Source organism: Pelophylax lessonae (genome assembly GCF_965119305.1).
Source record: "Pelophylax lessonae genome assembly, chromosome: 10".
NCBI classification, from domain to species: domain Eukaryota; kingdom Metazoa; phylum Chordata; class Amphibia; order Anura; family Ranidae; genus Pelophylax; species Pelophylax lessonae.
Window position 1 is genome coordinate 97,800,741 of NC_138777.1, and position 25,546 is coordinate 97,826,286.

Consider the following 25,546-nt stretch of genomic DNA (forward strand, 5'->3'; position numbering starts at 1 on the left):
CCGTTACTTTTCGCCCTGGCCATTGAGCCTTTGGCTGCGCAGATCCGCCAGTGTGCGGCTGTTGCGGGCTTTGTGATCAATGGCTTGGAGGAAAAGGTTTCCTTGTATGCGGATGATATGTTGATATATCTAGCGGATCCATATCAATCCCTCCCCACTCTATTGTCCATTATTGATCGCTTCGGTCACTTCTCGGGTTTCCGGGTGAACTGGAGTAAATCTACTCTGTTCCCCCTGGATCCCCAGGTTCTGCCCCCTTCTCTCGCATCATGCCCTCTCCAGGTGGTAGATCGGTTTCGATACTTGGGGGTTGACATTCAACTTCCCTTGTCTCGTTTCCTCCCCAATAATTTAGATCCCTTGGTTGCCCGACTTAAATCTTCTCTACAGCTCTGGTCCCAGCTTCCTCTCACGGTTTTGGGTAGGATCAACATTTTTAAAATGATGTTCCTTCCCCGATTTCTGTATGTGTTGAGTCACTCCCCGATATATGTTACCAAACGTCGTTTCCAGGTCATCGATTCGCTCCTCACTTCATTTATCTGGGGGGGTCGGCCGGCACGTGTGGCCAGAGATGCGTTACAGTTACCTGTATTAGCGGGGGGACTGGCAGCGCCCAACCTACGCCTTTATTATTTTGCCTCCCAGTTGGCACACGCACATTGGTGGTTCCATCCCGAGGACAATCATGCTGCGGCGGCCTTGGAGGCGGCTATTTTCAAGGCCTATGAATCTCTGCAAAATTTGCTGCACCGTAGATCTACTATGGGCAGGCCGAACACTGCACTTATCTCGGTCACTCTACGGGTTTTTGCGGCTACCGCATTGGGTGAGGCCGACCCTCCGGGGTCGTACTCCCCTAATGCCCCCCTTTGGCACAATCCTCGGTTTCGGGAGTTTTTTGGTCGGGACGACGGTATTTTTTGGGCCCGTCTTGGGGTGAAGTCTGTTGATCACCTGTATGTCCGGGGAACCTTCCGGTCCTTTGCGGACATGCAGTCCACTTTTGCTGTACCATCTACGGCTCATTTTCGCTACCTCCAGCTGAGACATGCGGCGGCTGCGCAGTTTGGCCTCCGGGATGTCTCGCTGGAGCCATCCCCCTTGGAATATCTCCTCTCTGACTCTTCACATGAGAAACTGGTCTCCACATATTATCGTAGGCTTTTGCATTCTAAGTCTAAGCGCTTGGCGGTGGTTGAGTCCCAGTGGCGTGAGAACGTCCCGGACTTGACGGAGGAGGTATGGCATGACGTCCTTCCTGAACAAATCCCGGTTGTAATTTCCTCTAGGGATAGAGTCATACAATTAAAATTCCTGTATAGGGCTTACTACACTCCCCTGTTCCTTCATAAAATTGGTACATTATCCTCCCCTCTCTGCTCTAAGTGCTCTGATGGTGTGGGATCCTTCTTTCACATGTTTTGGGAATGTCCCCCTGTCCGTGCCTTTTGGTCAGGGGTGACGGCCTTTATAACTGATATCTCTCAATTGTCCAATGTCTGTAACCCCCTTCGTTGTCTCCTAGGATATGTGGATGATGAGGATGCTCCGGCTCGCACAAAACTATTTCTGCGTTTGCTCTTTTTCTATGCTAGGAAAGCTATTGCTCTCCGTTGGAAATCTTCCACACCCCCTGACGTTCCATTTTGGATCTCTATTGTTAATCAGGCTCTGCCTTTGTATAAACTGACGTATGAGGCCAGAGGATGTCCGAAGAAATTCAATAAAATCTGGTCCTTCTGGGTAGACTCTGATCTTACTGCCTCCTCGGTGTCTGACGCCTCCTAGGCGATGTCTAAAGTGCCTTCTTTAGCTCCGCATGTGTCGTTATATATTGCTTATAATAATGTGTTACCCCCCCTTTTACCACGATTACTGGGTATTCTCTGTACTGTGGTTCTATTTTGTTAGATGATTGGAGAGGATGCTTTGTATGTTCTGTATCCTCTCTTTTATGTTGCACTGCCATTTTTCTTGTGGTGTACTGTGTTTTGTTTGTTTAATAAAAACCTTTAAAAAAAAAAATGACCTTTCCTTTTCAGTCTGCAGTTCTGTTTTCTGTAAAATGCAATGCAACATGGCTATTTGGAGGTGTTCTGTACACAGAATGTGTACAGAAGCCCCCCCCCCCCCCTGAAACATAATTTCCTGCTTGTCTGATTGGCTCAGTCTGCACTAAGATACAAGTTAGCTTTTGAGCATCCCCTGCAACAAAAAATATATTTTTTTGTGATATATTGCCAAAAGCTAAAGGGATGCAGGCCCAGCAGCTTTGCTCATTAGTGCCATGCAGGGGCAGCAGCTGATTGATAATTATGAAACCAATCCCAATAGATTCACTTTCCTTGATGGACACAGACAAACAAACAGTGATTTCTTCAGAATAACAAAAGGTAGGAATCTGCAACTGTTAAAATCCTTGTATTATATATAAATCACCCAGAGAGAAATGTATTTTTCTCAACAAAAGTGGAATTACTCTTTGATTGAACAAGCTGAAGCTAGACGCTGATTGGCTACCATGCACAGCTGCACTAAATTTTGCACTCTCCAGTTTTACTAAATCAACCCTTATGTAGAGCCAAAAGCTTTTTCCTAATGCTTTGGATAGCGTGGGTCTGTTTTTATTCTTTTTGAAGCTTGATTACATACAGTAGATTTTCCCTCAGTTTCTATTTTTGTGCCAATCACACAGCACTTTATTTTATGTGAACTCATTCACAAAATACAAAGGCTTCTGTGAATGAACAGTAGAGGGGTGGGGCAAAAAAAGCTGCTGCTGCATGAGCGAGCAATGTCTCTCCTGTCAAACCCCGGGAGTGTAGTGCAAAATAATTTAAATGCCTTTTAAAATTTAAATTATGATGATGATTTGCTTTTTGTTGATCGCTACTATCCTGATTTTTTTTAAATGTCAATTCAGTGGCTTATATATGTTTTGAGTCACTAACCTAAAATACGTGAGCATATCAAAACTTTACTCACTTCACTTCAAAACTTTGCTCATAGTTACATAGTTAGTCAGGTTGAAAAAAGACACAAGTCCATCTGGCTCAACTCACTGGATACTTGTTCCTGGTAGTGACTCAGAGAGTATTGAAGTCACTGGATCAGTATTCTAGAGTTAGGGTGGTACAGCGCTGCACTGTAAGCTTGGTGGAGGTTCCAAATTAATCAGATAATTGCAAACTTGTGGTACTTCTCTAACACCTGGTTGTATTTCAGTATAGTTCCTGGGAAGGTTAGTTTATGTAGAGAAAAGCATCAGAGAGACAAACTGTAGGGATCAGCCTAATTAGTATTTATCACAACAGGAGAGTCTATCTTGAGTTGACTACCAATAAGTTTTGAAGGATTTACACAAGTCCCATTTCATCAAGGCTCAAACCAACACTGGGGACTGATTGTCGTGGACTACATGTTCCAGCCTGCTGGGGGGAAAGTCCTGAGCTGAGCTGAGCTGAGTTGAGGTGTTGAGACGTGTGTGGCCAAGCACCATTCCTTGAGCACAATATCTGCAGGAGCCTGCTGCAAGATCTATACATCACCCCTTGAGCCTGGTATCATCCCAACTGGTGAGCGGACGAAAGCCCACAATCTTTACACCCAGAGACACTGCATGCAGACACCTTTACTTTGCCCTTCTTATTAAGGCCCTATAAGGAGACATTTACAACCCCTACTGCACTGTTTGGATGTTATTACCTAAAGATTACATTGGGCCCCTTTACCTGAGCTAGCTGAAGATACAAGACACACTTTTTTGTTCCCTCCCCCAACAAGGAAAGGAACATTGGGCATTAGACCAACCCCTAAGTATCTGTGTTTATTGGGTTTGTGGCGCCAGACAATAAAAGGGAGTAGTCTGACATAAAATTGGTCATTCTCCTTCCCTTTTCTGACCTGCACCCTATAGGCCTTGATCAGGTTACTGCTTGCTGCTCTTTATTTTACTAAGAACTATATCCATAGATTTCTTATTCGTTTGTGGCAAGAGTTTAAAAATAACCTCAACCTAAACCACTTTCTGTTGTTAAAGTTAACTATGAAACCTTAAGTAAAAATTCATCTGTTTTACTGTGTCCTCATTTTGGTGTCTGTGCATTATATTTACTATTGTTGAAATGTCTGACCCAGGGTGTCAGAGGTGTCGGGAGACTTTCAAGGTCAGGGCAATCATTGAGGTCAAGTATCTTTAACCTCTGCTCGCCGTATAGAAAAATGATGGCGGGTGGGACCTCCTCATTCTGGCATGAGGTCATACGAAGTCGCCCCAGTGTCACCGCTCTCACGTGCCCCAGGGGGCTAGGAGCTGATGACGCGGCACTTTACCCATGTGATCGGCTTTGGCCAATTACAGCCAATCACATGTAAACACAGAAGTGTTGTTTTTTGCTCTCCTAGCATCACACTGACAGAGAATAAGGAGAGGAGAGCCGATCAGTGGGATCTCCTCTCAGGGGAGACCTGTACAGGTAATCAGGGCCCTGATCATCAGAGCCCTGATTATCAGTGCAGCCCCAGCAGTGCCCAGCAGTGATGCCAGTCTGTGCCCATCAGTGACACCAATCAGTGCCCATCAGTGACTCCAATAAATGCTTTCTTTAAGTGTCTATCAGCGCCTGCTCATCAGTGCCCATCAGTGCTGCCAATCAGTGCTCATCAGTGTCACCTATCAGTGCCCATAAGTGCGGTATATTAGTGCCTCCTCATCAGTGTCACCTAATCAGAGCCCTTCAGTGCTGCCTCATCAGGGCCCATCAGTGTAGCCTATAAGTGCCCATCAGTGCCGCCTCATTAGCACACATCTGTGAAGTAGAAAAATCACTTATTTACAAAATTTTCTTACAGAAACTAAGAAAAAACTTTTTTTTTTAAATTTTAGTCTTTTTCAATTTTTTGCAAAAAAATAAAAATAAATTAAAAACCCAGCAATGGCTAAATACCACCAAAAGAAAGCTCTACTTATGAAAAAAAAATGATAATTTAATGTGGGTACAGCGCTGCATGACTGCGCAATTGTCATTCAAAGTGTGACAGCAATGAAACCTGAAAATTGGCCTGGGCAGGAAGAATTGAAGAATTGATGTTTGGCGGTCACACCAAATATTGATTTGATTTGGATTTCTCTTCTGGTCATTTACTTTCCATTTTGTTAATTGGTAACAATAAACTACTGACACTATTTCTATTTCTGAAAGCAATATTAATGTACAGCATTTTTTCACATTTGCCTAAAACTTTTGCACAGTACTGTATATATACAGTCTATAGGATGAGGAGTGAGAGATAAGCTGAAAAAGGCGACTATTCAGCTTTTTGAGGACATATAAATGTCCTTGCTGTGCACATATCTTGAAAAATGAAGTAGTGATATCCATGATTAATGAGAGGATGTGTGCAATTAAATTTTTTTATCAACAATGTTGTTTATTGAATAACTTGTATACATTTTACCATTCAGTATATTTGTAGAACCACACAGAGACTGGGATCGATTGCATGAACATTTGTATGATATAGAAAAAAATAACCCCACAAATGTAGCCAAGCACTTAAGGCCGGTTCACACTGGTGGTGCTGTGCAGATCACAAGCGATGTCTGTACAATGCCAAACACCCATGTCACCAATGCGATCCGATTCTGGTGAGGACAAAAAAAAAGGGTCCAGCACGAGTTTCAGTCCAAATAACTTAAATCAACATGGCAGCCAGGCTGTCTGCATTGTTCCTGGCACCAGATTTCTGCAACAGGTTGCACTGAATGAAGAATCAGGCAAGGATAAGGCTCACACTACACAGAGGTGAATAGGGAGCTAGGGAACAGGTCAGTCTAGAATGGTTTCTTTACACATCCTGGACTTTGATGTATTGTACCTGGTCCTACATTCGTGTAAAAGTTATCCTTATAATAGAGAGAGAGAGTGTAGTTTTGGATCCTTTCTACCTACCAGAAGGATTGCCAGGTAAATCTATAATGTTCTCTGCCTACCAGAGAGCAGAATCTGTTAGTTAGGTCTACTTAATGTGCTCAAGTGCCTTGTCTGAAGTTTTTCCCACTGGTCCAATAGGGAGGCATATTGGACAGTGGGAAGAAACCTGACAAATGAGTGCACAGGCATTTAGTACAGCCCTGGTGATTAGTAGAGGGTACTGTTTAAATGCCAGGAGCACATGTGCTCGTGGTCTTTCAGCTAGGGAGTCCTGGAGGGAGAAGGTGGCTGCCTCCTCCTCTGCTGAAGTTGCCATGCGGCCTCAGATGGTCGACTTGAGGGCCTAAAAAGCCAGAGAGGAACTGAACCCAGAGGTCCTGTAAAGCTGACTGGAAGGGAGACACGGGAACGATTTGATTCTGCATACTGTGAGTACAGATCTATGTCAAAGAGCCTGACCTGAGGGGGTAATCCCTTCAGCTATAAGAGTCAGTGAAAGGGGTGTCATTAAAGGGGATGTTAGAAAGTATCCTGAAGATAATTTAGTTCACCCAGACTATTGCTGGAGAAAAAGCAAGGAGACTTAACCCTTTTCATACATGTGGCAGTATGGTCAAGCAGTGCGACTGCTTACACAAGCAACCTGGTGAGGCCAAGTGAGAGTTATCCTTATCAACTGTATATAGTTCCAGTTGGAGTATCCCACTCATAGGTGTGCGCAGCCTATTGCATTAGGATGTGCACCCCAAAGTTTAAATACACATGCATGTGTTTGCCTACATGTATATGGCCCCGATCTATTTCACTTTGCCAGCAGGGAGAGTAATTGTGTGGCACTTCTCTTATGGCAGAGCAGGTCCGAGGGAGATCTTTCCCATCTCCTCACTGGCAAACAGAGCGATAATGCTAATGTGCCCTACGTGATTAGGGTGTGCCCAGGCACACCCGGCACACCCTGTGCGCACACCTATGATCCCACTATTTCCTTCTCTCATCCAAGTTCCGCAATAAATACTAAAAACCAACACCCCTTGACTGTTTATTGAGCAATGAGCCATTGGGAGTAAGGAGCGATGTGTAAACTGTACCCTAAGTGACTGTCTGCAGGTAATCAGAGGAAGCCCAACTAATCATCACACAGCAAGCCCTATGGGGACAGTGCTACAACGAATTTATCTGGTTAAAGTAACTAAAGCAAACAGATTTTTCTTTACACGTTTGAAAATATCCATCCTTTAAAATAGAACTGTGATGTTTGGCTTGACTTTGAACTGCTAATGAAGTAAAAACACATGATCATGTGAAAAGAAAATCCCTGTTTACTCTTTTCATCCATACATAACTGGTTAACTGATGTAAATATTAAAGAGGAAGTAAACCCGCTGAAACAAATGTGAAAAAAAAAACCCCGTAAAGACAGAGGCCTAATGAGCTAGTATGCATTGCATACTAGCTCATTATGGAGTACTTACCTAAAAATGAAGCCCCCGCAGTGCCGACAGGACAGCCTACATGTTCGGCCGTCCTGCTTCCTGGATCGCGCCCTCCGGCCAACTGATTGGCCGGAGGCGCGAGTACATCAGTCCTGCGCATGCGCGCGGGAGCCGCCGTTAACGGCACTGGGCTCTGAAGAAACGGCACGGGTGGCCGATCCTTCAGAGCACATGCGCCGATGATGTCATCGGCTGCATGCACTGTAAATATCTCCTAAACGGTGCAAGTTTATGAGATATTTATAGCACCTATAGGTAAGCCTTAATATAGGCTTACCTATAGGTAAATGTCAACAAAGTGGGTTTACAACCACTTTAAAGGCTAAGTTCACAATTTAAAAAACAAATAATAAATGCACATCATTTTGCAGGTAAAAAAATGTGCATGTATTATTATTTTTTTCTCAGGATCCTGCAGAGCATTGCCCGCATGATCACTGCCTACAGCTTTCTGCCTGTACTTTCTGTTTAAAAGCTGTAGGCAGTGTCAATGAACTATAAAAGCGCTCTCCAGCACCGTTGCAGTTCATTAAGAACTACAAGCAGTCTGTAGTGGTGGCAGACACAACTTGTAGTTTATTAATTCACAGACTCCTGTGATTGAATGACAAGGCTGTGTGGGTGGAGCCCACATTTGAATGCGACCGACTCTCAATGGAGCCAGTGCACACGGGTCCAGGGTGGCCACGGAGCAGGATTCAAAGCGGTCCTGTGCGTGTTTGGATCCGGTTCAGGTGCGAATTCAAGCAAAAATTCGGACCTAAATCATACTTGAACCGGTGAACAGACATGCCCTGGCTCCCAGGCAAGAACCCGCAGCCGCACATATGTGAGCCTGGACTAAAAATATTTATTGTATGAACATTATCAATCCCTTAGTAAATCAGTCTTTCTGTTGGAGTTGTTAGAGGAGGGTTAAACTTCCAATTAATAAAGCATTTCATTTTCTTTCATGTAATTATTGCAGTACCTTCGTTATGTTACCAGTTGTTGAGTATCAGTACTGAGCTTAGCCAAGAAAGGGTGATACCTTGCAACCTGGTAGGGTTTCAGATTATTCATTACTAACTGGTTCTCTTTAAGGCCCTAAAAACATTAGCATGGAAAAGAGATGCCCAGCTTGAATTCCCAATGCATGCTTAGTTCTCCCTTTTGTTTGAGGTTATAAGAGGGCATTGAGTTGAATGACTCAGTACACAAAGGCGCTTGGCGAAGCATGCCTGTCCTGAAATGAACGGAAACTACAATGTATATAGTCACAGATGGTGACAGTCCCTGTTCATTTCAATAACCGCCCAAAGGCCCCCTACTGGGTAGTGTGCTATCAGTGAGAACAGATGTGGGGCCAAAGCCACACAAGCCCTGAAAGACATGCCCGGAGCTTGAAGGAAATGATAAGCATAGGGCACACATGACAGGGTGGAAGGAAAACCAGGGAGTAGAGAGTTAAATTAGCTGTTGGGATATGAGCGGTCAGGACATTTCCTTTATTGGCCGAGCAGGCGAGGTGATGGGGAGGAGCAGGAGAGAGAGTAGTTGGAGGGGAGGAGTGAAGGGGCTTCACTTGTAGACTGGAGATCATAGGAGAAACGTCTGTCTGCCCATCTCCTGCATTTAGGCCTGTTGAGAGAGAACAATGAGTGAGTTGGAGCTGCTATTAAATCAGCTCAGAGATGCTGCTGTTTCTGTATTTGACCCTGAATAGGTACAGAGCCAGGTAGCAGCTTCACTGCCAGGGGTTCAGACAGGACCCCCCCTCAGCCAGGGTCTGCCACCGCATGGGCTTGGAAGTCTTGGTCTCCTGTGTGCCTTAGCTCAGAGGACCCTCCAGGCCCACCTGCTAAGCAATTGTCTGCTACTGCGGGTGGTGGTCCTGGGAGGAATCTCCATCCAAGGCAGAACCCACATGAGAGAATGTTACCATGCTGCAGCCATGGTCCCCTCATCTGTAGTCTGGTCCCAGTTGCGGGCGGCTGGCACTACTGACGATGAGTCGGTTGGCATGTCAGCTCGGCATGGGAGATTCTGCAACGCGGGCCCTGGCCTGTCTCTGGGTACGGCCGGCAGCCCTTGTTCTGCAGGAGAACAGCGGCATGGTATATCCAGCTCATCGGCTGGGGGAGCCCAGGGGTCATGCCTAAAGGTACAGGTCAGAGCAAGCAACTAAAATAGAGAAGAGGGAGCTGGCTGATGACATCAGAGGGAGACAGAGCCGCTGCGGCTGGTTTTTAAGCCCTCCGGGTACTCCAGCACAGGAGCAGCACATGCAGTGTCCAGGACGAGGAGTTGGTCAGCTGGCAGGGGACAGCAGCTCAATGGACAGGCAGAGGTCCACTATGAGGGGGAAACCAGAAGCTCTGAGGATGGGGAGCTGGAGATGGAGGCAGCGGGGGCATCCAGAATGAAGGCTGGTGTGGCTTCCTGCCCAGTGCAGCCCAGGGAGTGTGCTGATTTGTCTTGTTTTTCTTCTGTTGGGTTTGGGGGGGGGGGGCTAGGGCTGGAGAGGAAGGGGCCCAAGAGCAGGTGGCAGGTTCAGGTCAGGCCTGCAGGGGCCTCTGGAATAGTCTGTGGGACTTACTGCAGAGATTGGATGCAGGGGCGACGAGGGACTCCCCACCAGTATTGCTGTGGGCTCCCGTCAGGGATGGGAGACGTCTTCAAGATATTCTTCTTGAATCTTTTAATGACCATTCTTATGGCTGGAGAGTCCGGTCAGCAATGCAGATCTGGTCCTGTTCATTGATGCAGCGGGTTCAGCGGGATATGGGGCTTTTTTTCAGGAGCGTTGGGGTGCTGATCCATGGCATGAGGGCACCGCTGGATTTTTGAGGAATCTGGTGTTACTCTAGCTATTTCCCATTGTCTTGGCAGTGGAAGTTTGGGGGGAGGCTTGTCAGAACCCAAAAGTGTTATTCAATTGTGACAATATGGATGTGGTTTTAGCAAACAACATCTCAGCTTCTTCCCCACAGGTGGTTATGCTCTTGCGTTACTTGGTTTTGAGTTGTTTGCCATTGAATACATTTATTTATGCTGTTCACATCCTGGGAGCTACCAACAAATTAGCAGACATTTTGTCTCATTTTCAGTGGGACAAGTTTTATGTGTTGGCATCGGAGGCAGAGCAACATGTGGTGACTTGTCCTCGGCGTCTATGGAAGATTGCATTGGAGTCACTGCTGGACTAATACAGGACTCGCTCAGCGCAGCAAAATGGGTGTCCCATTCCAAAGCGTGGAAGGAATGGTTCTCTTTATTAGAGGAGGTAGATGAGCAAGATTTTGGCGTTGACCTGTCATCTTTGGTGCTATATTTTGGCAGGTATCACAGATTTCACCAAGTCTTTTCTGTTGTTACAGGTGCTTAAGGGTTAACGGAGGGGAAGGCTTAGTTGTTATTCTATGAGACCGGTTTCCTTTTCAGTACTGAGTTCAGTGCTGGACCATTTGCCTATGGTTCGTTCATCACCTTATGAGGTGACTTTGTTTCGGGCTACTTTTTTTGGTGCTTTCAAGATTAGCAAGCTGGTTAGCCCATCCAGGAGAGTTCTGGGGTAATGTTGGTGGGGGATGCTATGTGTTCTGCCTTATCAGTAAAGCTCTGGATTAGGTGATCCAAGACTGACCAGAGAGGCAAGAGTGCAGGTTGATGTGTTTAGGGGCAATAGCACTCAGCTTTGTCCAGTCTTAGTAATGGAACAATTTCTGAATGTGCGGCCCAGAGAGGAGGGTGCCTTGTTCATCCACTCGGATGGTTCATTTCTGTACAAGTTTCAATTCCTTGTGGTTTTCCATGTTTATTGGAGGCAGGGTTGGTTGCTGGAGATTGTTCCTCCCATTCTTTCTGCATAAGGGCAGCCCACTGAGGTGGGGTCTTGATAAGGAGTGGTGAAATGAATAGACAGGTGGGAGTCCAAGAGAAACAAAATATATGTGCGGCCTCACCTGCTGTAGTCTATCAGTGATGGGTGGTGTGTTTCCTCCTGTTTGTTTTTCCTGTTGTTCATTGTATTATTTATTTTGTCTGTTGCCGGAACCTCCGGTACAGTTGGTGCATAGTCTTTACAGATTTTCCTTGGTGTCTCATCTGGATTCTGTGGCACTCTTATGTGTTCTGGGGGGCAAAGACGGTCTTACCTGAGGTTCACAGATTTGCCCAGGTGTACAGATATCAGATCTTCCACCGTAGGTGTCTTGCCTCCACCAAACATATAAAGTGCAAACTCACCAGAGCCAGTTGTTGTCTAACATATAGAACAACAAATCTCATACATTACTCTCTGATCCCCCTCTTAGGGGATGCATGCGGAATTCCTTGGATATGACTATTCTTCACATCCCTTCACATAGCCATCTGAGCAAAAATCATATTATTATCTTCAAGTATATTTCATGCACTATTTATGTGGTACACAATATGCACACTATTTTATGACGTAATCAATACTCTGTGTACTTTATATAGGTTCACTATTATATGTGTTAGAATTTTACAAATTTTTAGCGCTGCATTTTTTTCTATGTGTATCATGGTGTTTGTATATCTGCACTGATTGCATGCTGCTATTTCAGACCACTTTAGCGTTGACACATACTTTTTGAATATCTTGTTTTATAAGTGTACTATTACAGTATGCGCATACCTACTACATAAAGAAGATCCGCGCAACCAGATGTTGCTCTAAAATCTTGCTTTTATTCAGAAAACCACAGTGTGCAAACGCAGATACTGTAAGTTGACGCGTTTCAACATTCAAGGCCTTAGTCATAACTATAATAATAGTTTTTTTTTAGAGAAACATCTGCGGAATATCTTTATGGATTATCTTTCTCAGATGGGCCACTGTGGATGAAACACCCTTGAGCTCTACTAACAAAGCATTGTATGGGTAGTAGCACAGAACTTTGTGTTTTATCAAATACCTACCGCCCTGACTGATAGCTGCTGGAACCCATACACTGGTCTCGTAGCCGCCAACAGGAGTTTGAGGTTGTTAAATACAGTATAAAAGGCAGGGCTTTTTTTCAGTGGGAACATGGGGGAACACAGTTCTGGCACCTCCAACACTAAATGTATGTAAAGGCAAGGGGTGCTGGGCTGTGCTGCAGGGTCTATTGATTCTGTCTGCCGGGAATCTGTTATAACTGGAGGCGATCTAATTTTGCAGGGGGATAATGGGTCTATTGTTCCCGGGGAGGTTTGTTGTTGCTGGTGGGGGATCTATTGTTGAGGGAGGGGTCTATTATTGCTAGCTGCTGAAAGGCCTGTTGATGCTTGCTGTAAGGAGAACTGCTGTTGCCACCAGGGGTCTATAATTTATGGGGGGTATTTTTTTGCAGATGATCTACTATTGTTGGGGTGATCTATTGTTGCTGGAGGGTCTGCTGATGCTGGCTGTGAGGGATCTGTTGTTGCTAGTGGGGTATTTTGTTTCAGGTGGTCCATTTTTGCTGGCTGCAGAGGATCTATTTTACTACTTTTCTTTTTATCATTAACAAATTCCATAAAAATTACCTAATACCACACATGTTACTTGGTTCTGTACTCTCTAAAAGGGGCAGTACTGGGAGGTGGGTAGGTGGTGGAACCAAGGATTTGTGCTCAGAGTTGGGTAGGGGGCGGAGACAAGTCGTGCCTCAGAAAGGGGGAGTTCCTGCACCTATTCTCTGAGAAAAAAAGCCCTTATAAAATTAACTGACTTCAGCACACTTGCAATGTTTAGGGAACAAGACTCACCCTTGTGTAATGTGCACACTAACGTGCGCGTCACCTCGACGCATTTTAACGCACATTATGGTTTCATTTTCTTAAATAGTACCCCAACACAATGCAGCTATGACTCACATGCACTGAAATGCACCCCACGCACCACAATGCACTATATTGCATTACTGTGTGTTGTGGTTGGAGAAAAGGCTGCATGTCTATTGTTTTTTCGTCCATTCCTGTGCCTTGGCAGTTCAATCAAAAATGAATAGGCTGCTTGAAAGTAATGCATTTTTATACGTGACACAAAAAAATAGCATTCAGCAGCATTAACAATGGACGAACATGCTAATAGATGAAAAGAAAAGCTTTATTTTAGCTCCAGATTAAGAGATGCCTCTTCCAGCCCTGAACTAAAGGGGATATCCTACCCTCTGAGTGTTCATTTTTTTTTTTTTAAGCTGCCACTAGAATAACGCTTAACAGTTTTGCTGCAATCATCTGTTTTGGGAAGAGAAGACAGCACAGGCCTCGGTTCTGTGTCAGTCTAGGTACAAGCTTTAAGCCTCAGAAATAATGACAGGAAGCTCCAGATGACAGTCACTACTCTGACAGGTCAGCTCCCAGACACGTGTGCCACACATGGCCTCCAGGGTAAACGGTGACCTTTTGACCACAGTGCAGTCATATACCCAGCGGACAGGTAACATACAGTTTATGGAATATTTGTAGAATTAATGGAATACATTAGTTATGATCTGTCCTTACAAAAGAAGCTAGCACAAAGACATTACACTGCAGGAACCTGCCTCAATACATCATGCCATATAAACACAAAAAAGATAAGACACTTTGCTTATATGTAATCCTTAAGAAACTTGTATAAAATAAATGGTGTATATATACAGTCTATAAACATTTGACTCATGCATTAGGGAAAAGGATCCTAGAAAATCACGCCTTTTACAAATCTCTGCCTTAGATTGTAAGCTCATATGGGCAGGACCCTATACTTCTGTTTTGTCTACTGGAATACTATTGATATGTAGTTTGTAATATACACTATATTACCAAAAGTATTGGGATGCCTGCCTTTACACGCACATGAACTTTACGGCTCCATGCACACTGGCTTAAAAATCATTGCTTCTACAGGAGTTTTGTGTTCTGCCTGTAGAAGCACATCAGTGTTATCCTATGTGTCCATGCACATTAGGACGATTACAGGCATACTTTGAATTCAATGTTTAGAGGCAGGGAAAAAAAAACATTTGGTTTGCGTTTCTGATTGGAGCTTTCTTGCAGAAAAAAACACAAAACTCTTCTCAACTCATCTAAACTTTGTACAAAAAAACTTTAATGTGAGCATTTTCTTCTGCCGAGGAAACTGGAGTTATTTTTAAGCCCAGTGTGCATGGAGCCTAATGGCATCCCAGTCATAGTCTGTAGGGTTCAATTTTGAGTTGGTCAGCCTTTGCAGCAATAACAGCTTAAACTCTTCTGGGAAGGCTGTCCACAATGTTTAGGAGTGTGTCTATGGGAATGTTTGACCATTCTTTCAGAAGCGCATTTGTAAGGTCAGGCACTAATGTTGGAGAGAAAGCTTGGCTCACAGTCTGCACTCTAATTCATCCCAAAGGTGTTCTATCAGGTTGAGGCCAGGTCTCTGTGCAGGCCAGTCACGTTCCTCCACCCCAAACTCACTCATTCATGTCTTTATGGACCTTGCTTTGTGCACTGGTTGAAATCATTTGGTGGAGGGGGATTATTGTGTGGGTTTTTTTTTTTCAGGGGTTAGGCTTGGCCCCTTAGTTCCAGTGAAGGGAACTCTTAAGGCATCAGCATACTAAGACATTTTGGACAATTTCATGCTCCCAACTTTGTGGGAACAGTTTGGGGATGGCCCCTTCCTGCTTTAACATGGCTGCGGACCAGTGCGCAAAGCAAGGTCATTAAAGACATGGATGAGTGAGTTTGGGGTGGAGGAACTTGACTGGCCTCAATCCGAAAGAACACCTTTAGGATGAATTAGAGCGCAGACTGCGAGCCAGGCCTTCTTGTCCAACATCAGTGCCTGACCTCACAAATGTGTTTCTGGAAGAATGGTCAAACATTCCCATAGACACACTCCTAAACCTTATAGACACAGCCTTCCCAGAAGAGTTGAAGCTGTTATTGCTGCAAAGGGTGCCCTATGGACTAAGACTGGGATGCCATTAAATTTCATGTGCGTGTAAAGGCAGGTGTCCCATTACTTTTGACAATATAGTGTATCAAAAATGACAGCCCCTTGAGTTATGATTCTCATTTCCACCGGAGATTTTTTTATTTTCTCTGTACATATTTTTTAGGTTTCCTCCCACAATTACAATAAAAACATGTTAGTAGGGGAGTTCACCACCTTTAGGAGGAAGAGAAGGGGGATGTGGTGGTAGGCAGATGTTAGGGATGGTTCCCCTTGCTTTGTGCACTGGTCCAAATCATTTGGTGGAGGGGAGATTATGGTATGGGGTTGTTTTTCAAGGTTTAACTTGGCCCCTTTGTTAAAGTGAAGGAAACTAAAGGTGTCAGCATACCAAAACAATTTACACAACATTATGCTCCTAACTTTGTGGGAACAGTTTGGGGATGGCCCCTTCTTGTTCCAACATGACTGCACATCAGTGCACAAAGCAAGGTCCCTAAAGACATGGATGAGCGAGTTTTGGGGTGGAGGAACTTAACTGGCCTGCAATGAGTCCTGACCTCAACCCAACTGAAGACCTTTAGGCTGAATTAGAGCAAAGACTGTGAGTCAGGCCTTCTCTCCAACACCCGTGCCTGACCTTACAAATGTGCTTCAGGAAGAATGGTAAACATTCCTTTAGACACACTCCTAAACCTTGTGGACAGCCTTTTCAGAAGAGTTGAGGCTGTTATAGCTACAAAGGGTGGATCAACTCAATATTGAATCCTACAGACCAAGACTGGGATGGCAATAAAGTTCACATGCGTGTAAAGGCCGGCTTCCCAATACTTATGACAATATAGTGTAAGCATGCATGTATATTTTTATTAATTTATCTATTCATTTGGACAATTATATACTGTATATTATATATTCATTTGGAAAAATATTTGAAGCATTTTCTGAATTTATGTTATTATTGATACATACAGTATTTGCTGCCTAATACTACTGTTCCCGAGGAGCCTGTTAATGGACTGCACCCGGGCAAACTGCGCCTATAAAGTGCTGGGATTATCATCTGTTTGTATTGATAGACAAATAGTTTAGATGCATCATGACTTTAAAGAGAGGCCCGGAGTAAAGGAGAGAAGAGACATGGACGGAGGGCCAGCATGACAGGGGTTAAAGGGGTTTGGGACAAGGAGGAGTTTTCAGCCCAGTACAATAGAAAATATAAGTGGTGGGACTTTTAATTCCTGTTTTGGCCAGGAAAGGGTGGAGCTACAGGGAGAGGTCAAGCTAGGGGCCTCAGGAAGTATTCAGTCAGAGGAAAGCTGCATTGGAGAATATTTCCCACCCTCCCTCCCATTTTCTTGTATTTTCTTGTTTTTTCTGACTTTTGGTTGTGCGGTCAACCGCCCTTGTTTTTGTTTTAACAGAGGCTTTCTTCTTTTGGGGTGGTTCTTTGTCATGGCAGCAAGCGGGGTACAAGGTCCTGGTAGGTTAGTATGGTGCAAACTTATACTTGGTAGGGACCCGTCTGAGGTACGGTTCCCTGATGGTGCAAACTTATACTTGGTAGGGACCCATCTGAGGTACGGCTCCCTGATGGTGCAAACTTATACTTGGTAGGGACCCGTCTGAGGTACGGCTCCCAGTAGTTGGTATGTTGGTACCTGCGACTGGTTGTCTCCGAGCCGGTGCTGTGGCGGCTGGAGGCCTAATTAAGTCGGACGCAGGTACCTCCTTCTTTGATGCCACCGGGACCTTGAGGCTCCAGTAAAAAACTGGGTTTAACGTGTTATTTACCTGCTATGTATACAGTTTGTTAATAAAAGGCTGCTATGGCCATTTAACTCCAACCTGTGGTCATGTGGTTATTTATAATGGAGGAGGAGAGTGATGGTCAGAGCAGTATGGAGACAAATCATCTTTAATCCCCTAGTCAAGCCTTTGTACTTGCTGAACCACCTCAAGAAACCATTCTCACCTTCAGCCCTTTCCTAGAAATCCTTAATTCAAGATAGTGATCTCCTTATGTTTATGATCTAAAACACTAATAAGGCAGCTTTAGTAAGCATTCAAGGAAGCTTACTGCACATGTATAATTCTGGGGTGTCCCTTTGAAGATCCCTGGCTAAAAGGAAATCTACAAAAGCATTTATAGGTCTTAGTTAAAATAAACCACTGAAACTTAAGTGATTAATCAATCCACTTTTTTTTGGTCCGTATAACTAAGCAAAATATTTTGGTGTACATAGCTTACTGTTAATACAAAGACTTAGTACATTTGTCAGGCTCTAGGCATTTAGACTTATGTTAACATTGCATCCTGCGCTTGTTTTATTCTTTTCCCTCACAGGGCGGATCCATGCCCCTACATTCCTGGGCATTGGCAAAGCTCATATAGACCTTAGCAGCAAATAGGGTCAAGTATGTTCAATATCATACTTTGTTTATGGAATCAAATCCCAGCAGTGACACATTGTAACCAAGCCAGCACAATTCTACTCAACACTACAACATTCTGTGCTAATCCAGTGTTCATTTCTCACAACACAGCAGCTGCACCTCCAGAAAATGGTACAACACTCTCAGCAGGCAAGAAGGCAACATCAAGGGTACATATTAAACAAATATACTCTGAAAAGGATTCCAAACTATACCATAGTCCCTGAATGTTCATCAATTAGTAAATTAACAGACATTTTCATATTAACATTAGTGGAAGTTCGGGCAAAATCTAACAAATACTCAACCTGCTCTCCCATGATCTAACCCTAATCTATCTAACCCTGTAAAGCAAAAATACCTATTCTGCAGCCGATCCAGTCCAGTCCCAACATCTACTGTCAGCAGCAGCTTCAGTGTGGAGGCGGGTGCAAGAGAGGCAGCCAACAATGGAAGCCCCATAGTAAGTCAATGGGTAACGTCACTTCCCAGCCATTTCACAGCCATTGTCTGTCCTCTCCTGCACACATCTTCCGCCGCTGGAAACTGGACCGGATCGGCTGCAGAATAGGAAAGTACAGCGATTTTTTGCTTTACAGGTTTAGAATGTGGCAGAGAGCAGGTTTAGAGTTAGTTCATTTTTGCCTGGACTTACACTTTAACCGGTTGCCGACCGCTTACCGCATATTTACTGCATCAGTGTGGCTCTCCCAGGCAACCCGACGTAGGGCTATGTCGGTCGCTTGGAGACAGCTAGGAGGCGAGCACTCGTCAGCGGGGAAGCCGATGCAGCGGGCAGGCGGCTCCGATTGCCGCCTGACACTCGCGATAATTCCCCGCTGATAGAGAAGGACGGGCAGCTGTTGTAAATAGAGTTGAGCGGACACCTGGATGTCCGTGTTCAGCGGGTTCAGCCGAACTTGAAAAAAAAGCCCGGGTCCGTGTCCCGGACTTTTTCCGAACTCTACCCGGACACCGAACCCCATTGAAGTCAATGGGGACCCGAACTTTCAGGCACTAAAATGGCTCTAAAACACCAATGGAAAGGGCTAGAGTGCTGCAAATGGCAGCAAAAAGTAGTTAAGAGCATGGCAAGTGCTCTGCAAACAAATATGGATAGGGAAATAACTTAAACCAACAAAAAAAAACTGAAAAATAAAACAATTTTCTTCATCTGTGAAGGACGAGGCCCATATGGAGTAGGAGGGAGGTTGAGGTGGCGGTGGATGTGGCGGTGTAGGTGGAAGCGGCGGTGGAGGGGGACGAGGTAGCCAACACTGCTTTTTTTCAGTCATTTTAAATTAGGGTACACCCCAAAAGAGTGAGAAAGATCAAAAATATAACAATGGCTGGGTAAGGTCGGTATCCATCTCTATTCTGCACAAGGTACGGAAAAGTCCTGTGGGATCCATGCCTGGTTCATTTTAAAGAACGTGAGCTTGTGCACATTGTCTCTGGACAGGCGGCTGCACTTGTCTGTGATAACGCCCCCAGCCGTGCTAAATACACGTTCAGATAATACACTGGCTGCAGGGCACGCCAGCACCTCCAAGGCGTAAAGGGCAAGCTCAGGCCATGTTGGTGAAATGCTGCCTCCTGCTAAGACGTTCCATATGAGCTGCTGGTGCTGCTGTTTGTTGTGGCGTGCTGACAAAGATTTTCCACATTTCAGCCATGCTAACCCTGCCTTCTGAGGTGCTGGCGGTGCCCTGGTTGCGTTGGCGACCTCTTCCTCCTCCTTCTCTGCCTTGGCCTTGTGCTTCCACTGTGGCCCCGCTGTCAGGTGGGAATGCCAGCAGCATCGCGTCTACCAGCGTGCGCTTGTACTCGCGCATCTTGCGATCGCGCTCCAGTGAGTGAATTAAGGACAGTACGTTGTCCTTGTAACGGGGATCCAGCAGTGTGGCCACCCAGTAATCAGCACAAGTTAGAATGTGGGCAACTCGGCGGTCGTTGTGGAGACACTGCAGCATGTAATCGCTTATGTGTGCCAGGCTGCCCAGAGGCAACGAAAGGCTGTCCTCTGTGGGAGGTGTATCGTCTGTGTACTCTGTATCCCCCCAGCCACGCACCAGTGATGGCCATGAGCTGGCCTGGGTGCCACCCTGCTGTGAACATGGTTCCATCTCCTCCTCCATCTCCTCCTCCTCCTCATCCTCCAGAACTGTGCCCCTGCTGGACAATTGTGTCCCTGGCGTTTGTGTGTGCAGGAACCCACCCTCGGAGCCACTTGCGAATGACTGCCCTGAAAGCCTTGGAAATGTTACCTCTTCATCCTCCTCCTCCTCCTCCTCCTCATCCTGTGCCACATCCTCTTCCATCATCGCCCGAATCGTTTTTTGAAGGAGGCATAGAAGTGGGATAGTTAAGCTGAGAACGGCGTCATCGGCACTGGCCATGTTGGTGGAGTACTCAAAACAGCGCAACAAGGCACACAGGTCTCGCATGGAGGCCCAGTTATTGGTGGTGAAGTGGTGCTGTTCCGTAGAGCGACTCACGCGTGAGTGCTGCAGCTGAATCTCCACTATGGCCTGCTGCTGCTCGCACAGTCTTTCCAGCATGTGCAAGGTGGAGTTCCACCTTGTGGGCACGTCACATATGAGGCGGTGAGCGGGAAGGCCGAAGTTATGCTGCAGCGCTGACAGGCGAGCAGCAGCAGGGTGAGAACGCCGAAAGTGCACACAGACAGCCCGCACTTTCTGCAGCAGCTCTGACATATCGGGGTAATTTTTAAGGAACCTCTGCACCACCAAATTCAGCACATGCGCCAGGCAAGGGATGTGCGTCAAACCGGCTAGGCCCAGAGCTGCTATGAGATTTCGCCCATTATCGCACACCACCAGGCCGGGCTTGAGGCTCGCTGGCAGCAACCACTCATTTGTCTGCTGTTCCATGCTCCTCCACAACTCCTGCGCGGTCTGTGGTTATTTCCCCCCAAACAGGCAAGTTTTAAAACTGCCTGCTGTCGTTTACCCCTGGCTGTGCTGAAGTTGGTGGTAAAGGTGTTACGCTGACCGGATGAGGAGGCGGTAGAGGATGAGGAAGCGGAGTTGGAGGAGTTAGGAACAGGAGGCAAACTGAAGCGCCCTGCAATTCTCGGTGGTAGAAGGACATGCGCCAAATTGCTATCCGCCTCAGGCCCATCCGCCACTGCATTTACCCAGTGTGCCGTTAGGGAGATATAACGCCCCTGACCGTGCTTGCTGGTCCACATATCGGTAGTTAGGTGGACCTTGGCACAGAGGGCGTTGCGCAGTGCACACCTGATTTTTTCCCCCACTTGGTTGTGCAGGGAAGGGATGGCTTGCCTGGAAAAGTAGTGGCGGCTGGGCACGACGTACTGTGGGACAGCCACCGACATAAGGCTTTTAAAACTGTGCGTCTCCACCAGACGGAATGACAGCATTTCAAAGGCCAAGAATTTTGAAATGCTGGCATTCAGGGCCAAGATCGCGGGTGGGTAGCGGGGTACTTCCTCTTCCTCTGAAGTGTTTGGGAGATGGAAAGCTAAACACTTCCACGGGACATTGTGGAGATGGTTGGTGACCCAGGTGGTGGTGTTGCTGACAGATCCTCTGTTTGCGGGGTGACAGGTGCCGGTATCACTACAGAGGTGGATAAGGAGGCCGAGACTGCAGCAGAAGAGGAAGCAGGAGGAGCCAGAGACCTTTCTTGGTTTTGAAGGTGTCTACTCCACTGCAGCTCGTGCTTTGCACTTAGATGCCTGATCATGCAGGTTGTGCTCAGGTTGAGAAGGTTTATGCCTCGCTTCAGGCTCTGATTGCACAGGGTGCAAACCACTCGTGTCCTGTCATCAGCACATTTTCTGAAGAACTTCCACGCTAGAGAACTCCTTTGAGCTGGCTTTGGTGCACTCGGTCCCTTGCTGCGTTGGGCAGTAGCAGGCGTAGTGTCTAGGGCACGGCCGCTCCGCTTCTGCACCCTGCTCCCTCTTCTGCTGTGCTGGTGGCTTTGTGTGACCACCGCCTCTTCCTCCAAACTACTCAGGTCACCTGCATGACCTTCATTCCATGTGGGGTCGAGGACCTCATCATCCTCCACATCATCTTCCACCCAGTCTTCACCCCTGCCCTCCTTGTCGGTCTCCACAATTCTGAGTGCCGCAGCAGTTGGCACCTGCGTTTCGTCATCATCGGAGACGTGCTGCGATGGTCCTTCCATGTACTCATCTTGAGAAATAAGTGGTTGGGCATCGCTGCACTCAATCTCTTCCACTTCTGGGGCAGGGCTAGGTGGATGGCTCTGGGAAACCCTGCTGACAGAGTCATCAAAAATAAGAAGAGACTGCTGCATGACTTGGGGCTCAGACTGCTTGCCTGATTTGCAAGGGGGTGAGGTGAAAGACGGTTGGACATCAGCTGCAGGTGCCAAACACAGACTAGGCCCCGATTACAATTTTTTGTACCCTAAAGGCAGGATGAGGATGAGGAAGAGGAGTAGGAGGAGTTCAGAACAGGAGGCAAACTGAAGTGCCCTGCAATCCTCGGCGGTGGAAGGAGATGCGCCAAACAAATTTAAAAAGGTGTATCTCACACGTACCGATACAGACTATGCCATAATTTAATTTTTTACACTCCAAAAGGGTGTATATTGAATAGCGGAATAGAAACATTTTTACAAAACGGTGTATCTCACACGTACAAACACAGACTAGGCCCCGATTACAATTTTTTGTACCCTAAAGGCAGGATGAGGAGTAGGAGGAGTTCGGAACAGGAGGCAAACTGAAGCACCCTGCAATCCTCGGCGGTGGAAGATGCGCACCAAAAATTTGAAAGGTGTATCTCACACGTACCGATACAGACTATGCCGCAATTTAATTATTTTTACCTCAAAGGGTGTAGATTGAATAGCGGAATAGAAAATTTTTTATAAAACGGTGTATCTCACACATACAAACACAGACTAGGCCCCGATTACAATTTTTTGTACCCTAAAGGCAGGATGAGGAGTAGGAGGAGTTCGGAACAGGAGGCAAACTGAAGCACCCTGCAATCCTCGGCGGTGGAAGATGCGCCCCAAAAATTTGGAAGGTGTATCTCACACGTACCGATACAGACTATGCCGCAATTTAATTCTTTTTACCCCCAAAGGGTGTAGATTGAATAGCGGAATAGAAAATATGATATCAAAAGGTGTATCTATCTCACACGTACAGACCCAGACTAGGCCCCGATTACAATTTTTTGTACCCTAAAGGCAGGATGAGGAGTAGGAGGAGTTTGGAACAGGAGGCAAACTGAAGCACACTGCAATCCTCGGCTGTGGAAGGTGCGCCCCAAAAATTTGGAAGGTGTATCTCACACGTACCGATACAGACTATGCCGCAATTTAATTATTTTCACCCCAAGGGGTGTAGATTGAATAGCGGAATAGAAAATATGATATCAAAAGGTGTATCTATCTCACACGTACAGACCCAGACTAGGCCCCGATTACAATTTTTTGTACCCTAAAGGCAGGATGAGGAGTAGGAGGAGTTCGGAACAGGAGGCAAACTGAAGCACCCTGCAATCCTCGGCGGTGGAAGATGCGCCCCAAAAATTTGGAAGGTGTATCTCACACGTACCGATACAGACTATGCCGCAATTTCATTATTTTTACCCCAAAGGGTGTAGATTGAATAGCAGAATAGAAAATATGATATCAAGAGGTGTATCTATCTCACACGTACAGACCCAGACTAGGCCCCGATTACAATTTTTTGTACCCTAAAGGCAGGATGAGGAGTAGGAGGAGTTCGGAACAGGAGGCAAACTGAAGCACACTGCAATCCTCGGCGGTGGAAGATGCGTCCCAAAAATTTGGAAGGTGCATCTCACACGTACCGATACAGAATATGCCGCAATTTAATTCTTTTTACCCCAAAGGGTGTAGATTGAATAGCGGAATAGAAAATATGATATCAAAAGGTGTATCTATCTCACACGTACAGACCCAGACTAGGCCCCGATTACAATTATTTGTACCCTAAAGGCAGGATGAGGTGTAGGAGGAGTTCGGAACAGGAGGCCAACTGAAGCACCCTGCAATCCTCGGCGGTGAAAGATGCGCCCCAAAAATTTGGAAGGTGTATCTCACACGTACCGATACAGACTATGCCGCAATTTCATTATTTTTACCCCAAAGGGTGTAGATTGAATAGCGGAATAGAAAATATGATATCAAAAGGTGTATCTATCTCACACCTACATACTCAGACTAGGCCCCGATTACAATTTTTTGTACCCTAAAGGCAGGATGAGGAGTAGGAGGAGTTCGGAACAGGAGGCAAACTGAAGCACCCTGCAATCCTCGGCGGTGGAAGATGCGCCCCAAAAATTTGGAAGGTGTATCTCACACGTACCGATACAGACTATGCCACAATTTAATTCTTTTTACCCCAAAGGGTGTAGATTGAATAGCGGAATAGAAAATATGATATAAAATTGGTGATTTTTCAATAGCACATGTGAACACAGCAGTGTTTTATGTTTTATGTCACGGTCAGCTCTGCAGCAGGCTATGAAGGGAAAAAAAAAAAATTCCCCTTTAAGTTTGTAATTTTTAAATAGCAGATTAGTACAGACTATGCCACAATTTAATTTTTTTTAACCCAAAAGGGTGTATATTGAATAGTGGAATAGAAAAAAATTTATAAAATTGAAAATCACTCAATAGCACATGTGAACACAGCAGTGTCTTATGTCACGGTCAGCTCAGCTCAGCAGCAAGCAGGCTATGAAGGGGAAAAAAAATAAAAAATTCCCCTTTGACTTGATTTTTTAATAGCAGATTAGAACAGCAATCTGTAGTGAAATATAGCTGAACGCTGCACACAACAGACTGATAAAAATAGATTTTTTTCTCCCTCCTCCTCCTCAGTGGGCTCAAGTGAGGGCAAAAAGATCGTTCACTGCACCACCCCCCACACAGCAAAATCGATGTAGACTGTCCCTGCCTAATCTCTCCAGCCTGTCCCTAAAATGCTCAAAAAGATCGTTCATTGCACCACCCCCCACACAGCAAAATCGATGAAGACTGTCCCTGCCTAATCTCTCCAGCCTGTCCCTAAAATGCTCAAAAAGATTGTTTACTGCACCACCCCCCACACAGCAAAATCGATGTAGACTGTCCCTGCCTAATCTCTCAAGCCTGTCCCTAAAATGCTCAAATAACTGTCCCTGCCTACACTCCGACCTGTCCCTGCATTCTTTTCAGGCACAATTTTTCACTGTCTGTCCCTAATCAGCAGCCAGCACGTATGATGTGTGCTCTCTCCCTAAACTACAGCAGAGTGACGCGCCGCGCTGTGGCTCTCGAACTTATAAAGACATGGGTCACATGCTTCAGATGGCCAATCACAGCTACTAATACATTAGTAGGCATGGCTGGGATGGCTTAAGGCACACCAGTTAAACGCTTGTTGATTGGCTGTTGAAAGCCCGCCATTAAAAGCACGCCATTACATACAAAACAGGGAATAAAATTACCGAACACGGATTTTAAATCCGAACATACAGTAACGTTTTCGGGTCCATGTCCGGGTAGCAAAAATCCAATTATTCGGTACGAACCCGAATAATACAGTCCGTGTTCGCTCAACACTAGTTGTAAACACAGCTGACCGTTCTTCTCCCTGGAATGATCATATAGGATCACAGGTCTCTATGGTCATTCCACAAGCCACGCCCCCCCACATGATCACCTACACTGTTAACCCCTTCCCTGCCAGTGTCATTATTACAGTAACAGTGCATATTTTTTAGCACTGATTACTGTAGTAATGT

General features: G+C 45.8%; 1 protein-coding gene across 5 annotated transcripts in view; it reads right to left on the bottom strand.

Moving 5' to 3' along the window:
• Nucleotides 1–25,546, bottom strand: part of CHRM1 (cholinergic receptor muscarinic 1) — a 389,308-nt gene that overhangs the window by 322,466 nt on the left and 41,296 nt on the right. The gene's annotated exons all lie outside the window — the stretch shown is intronic.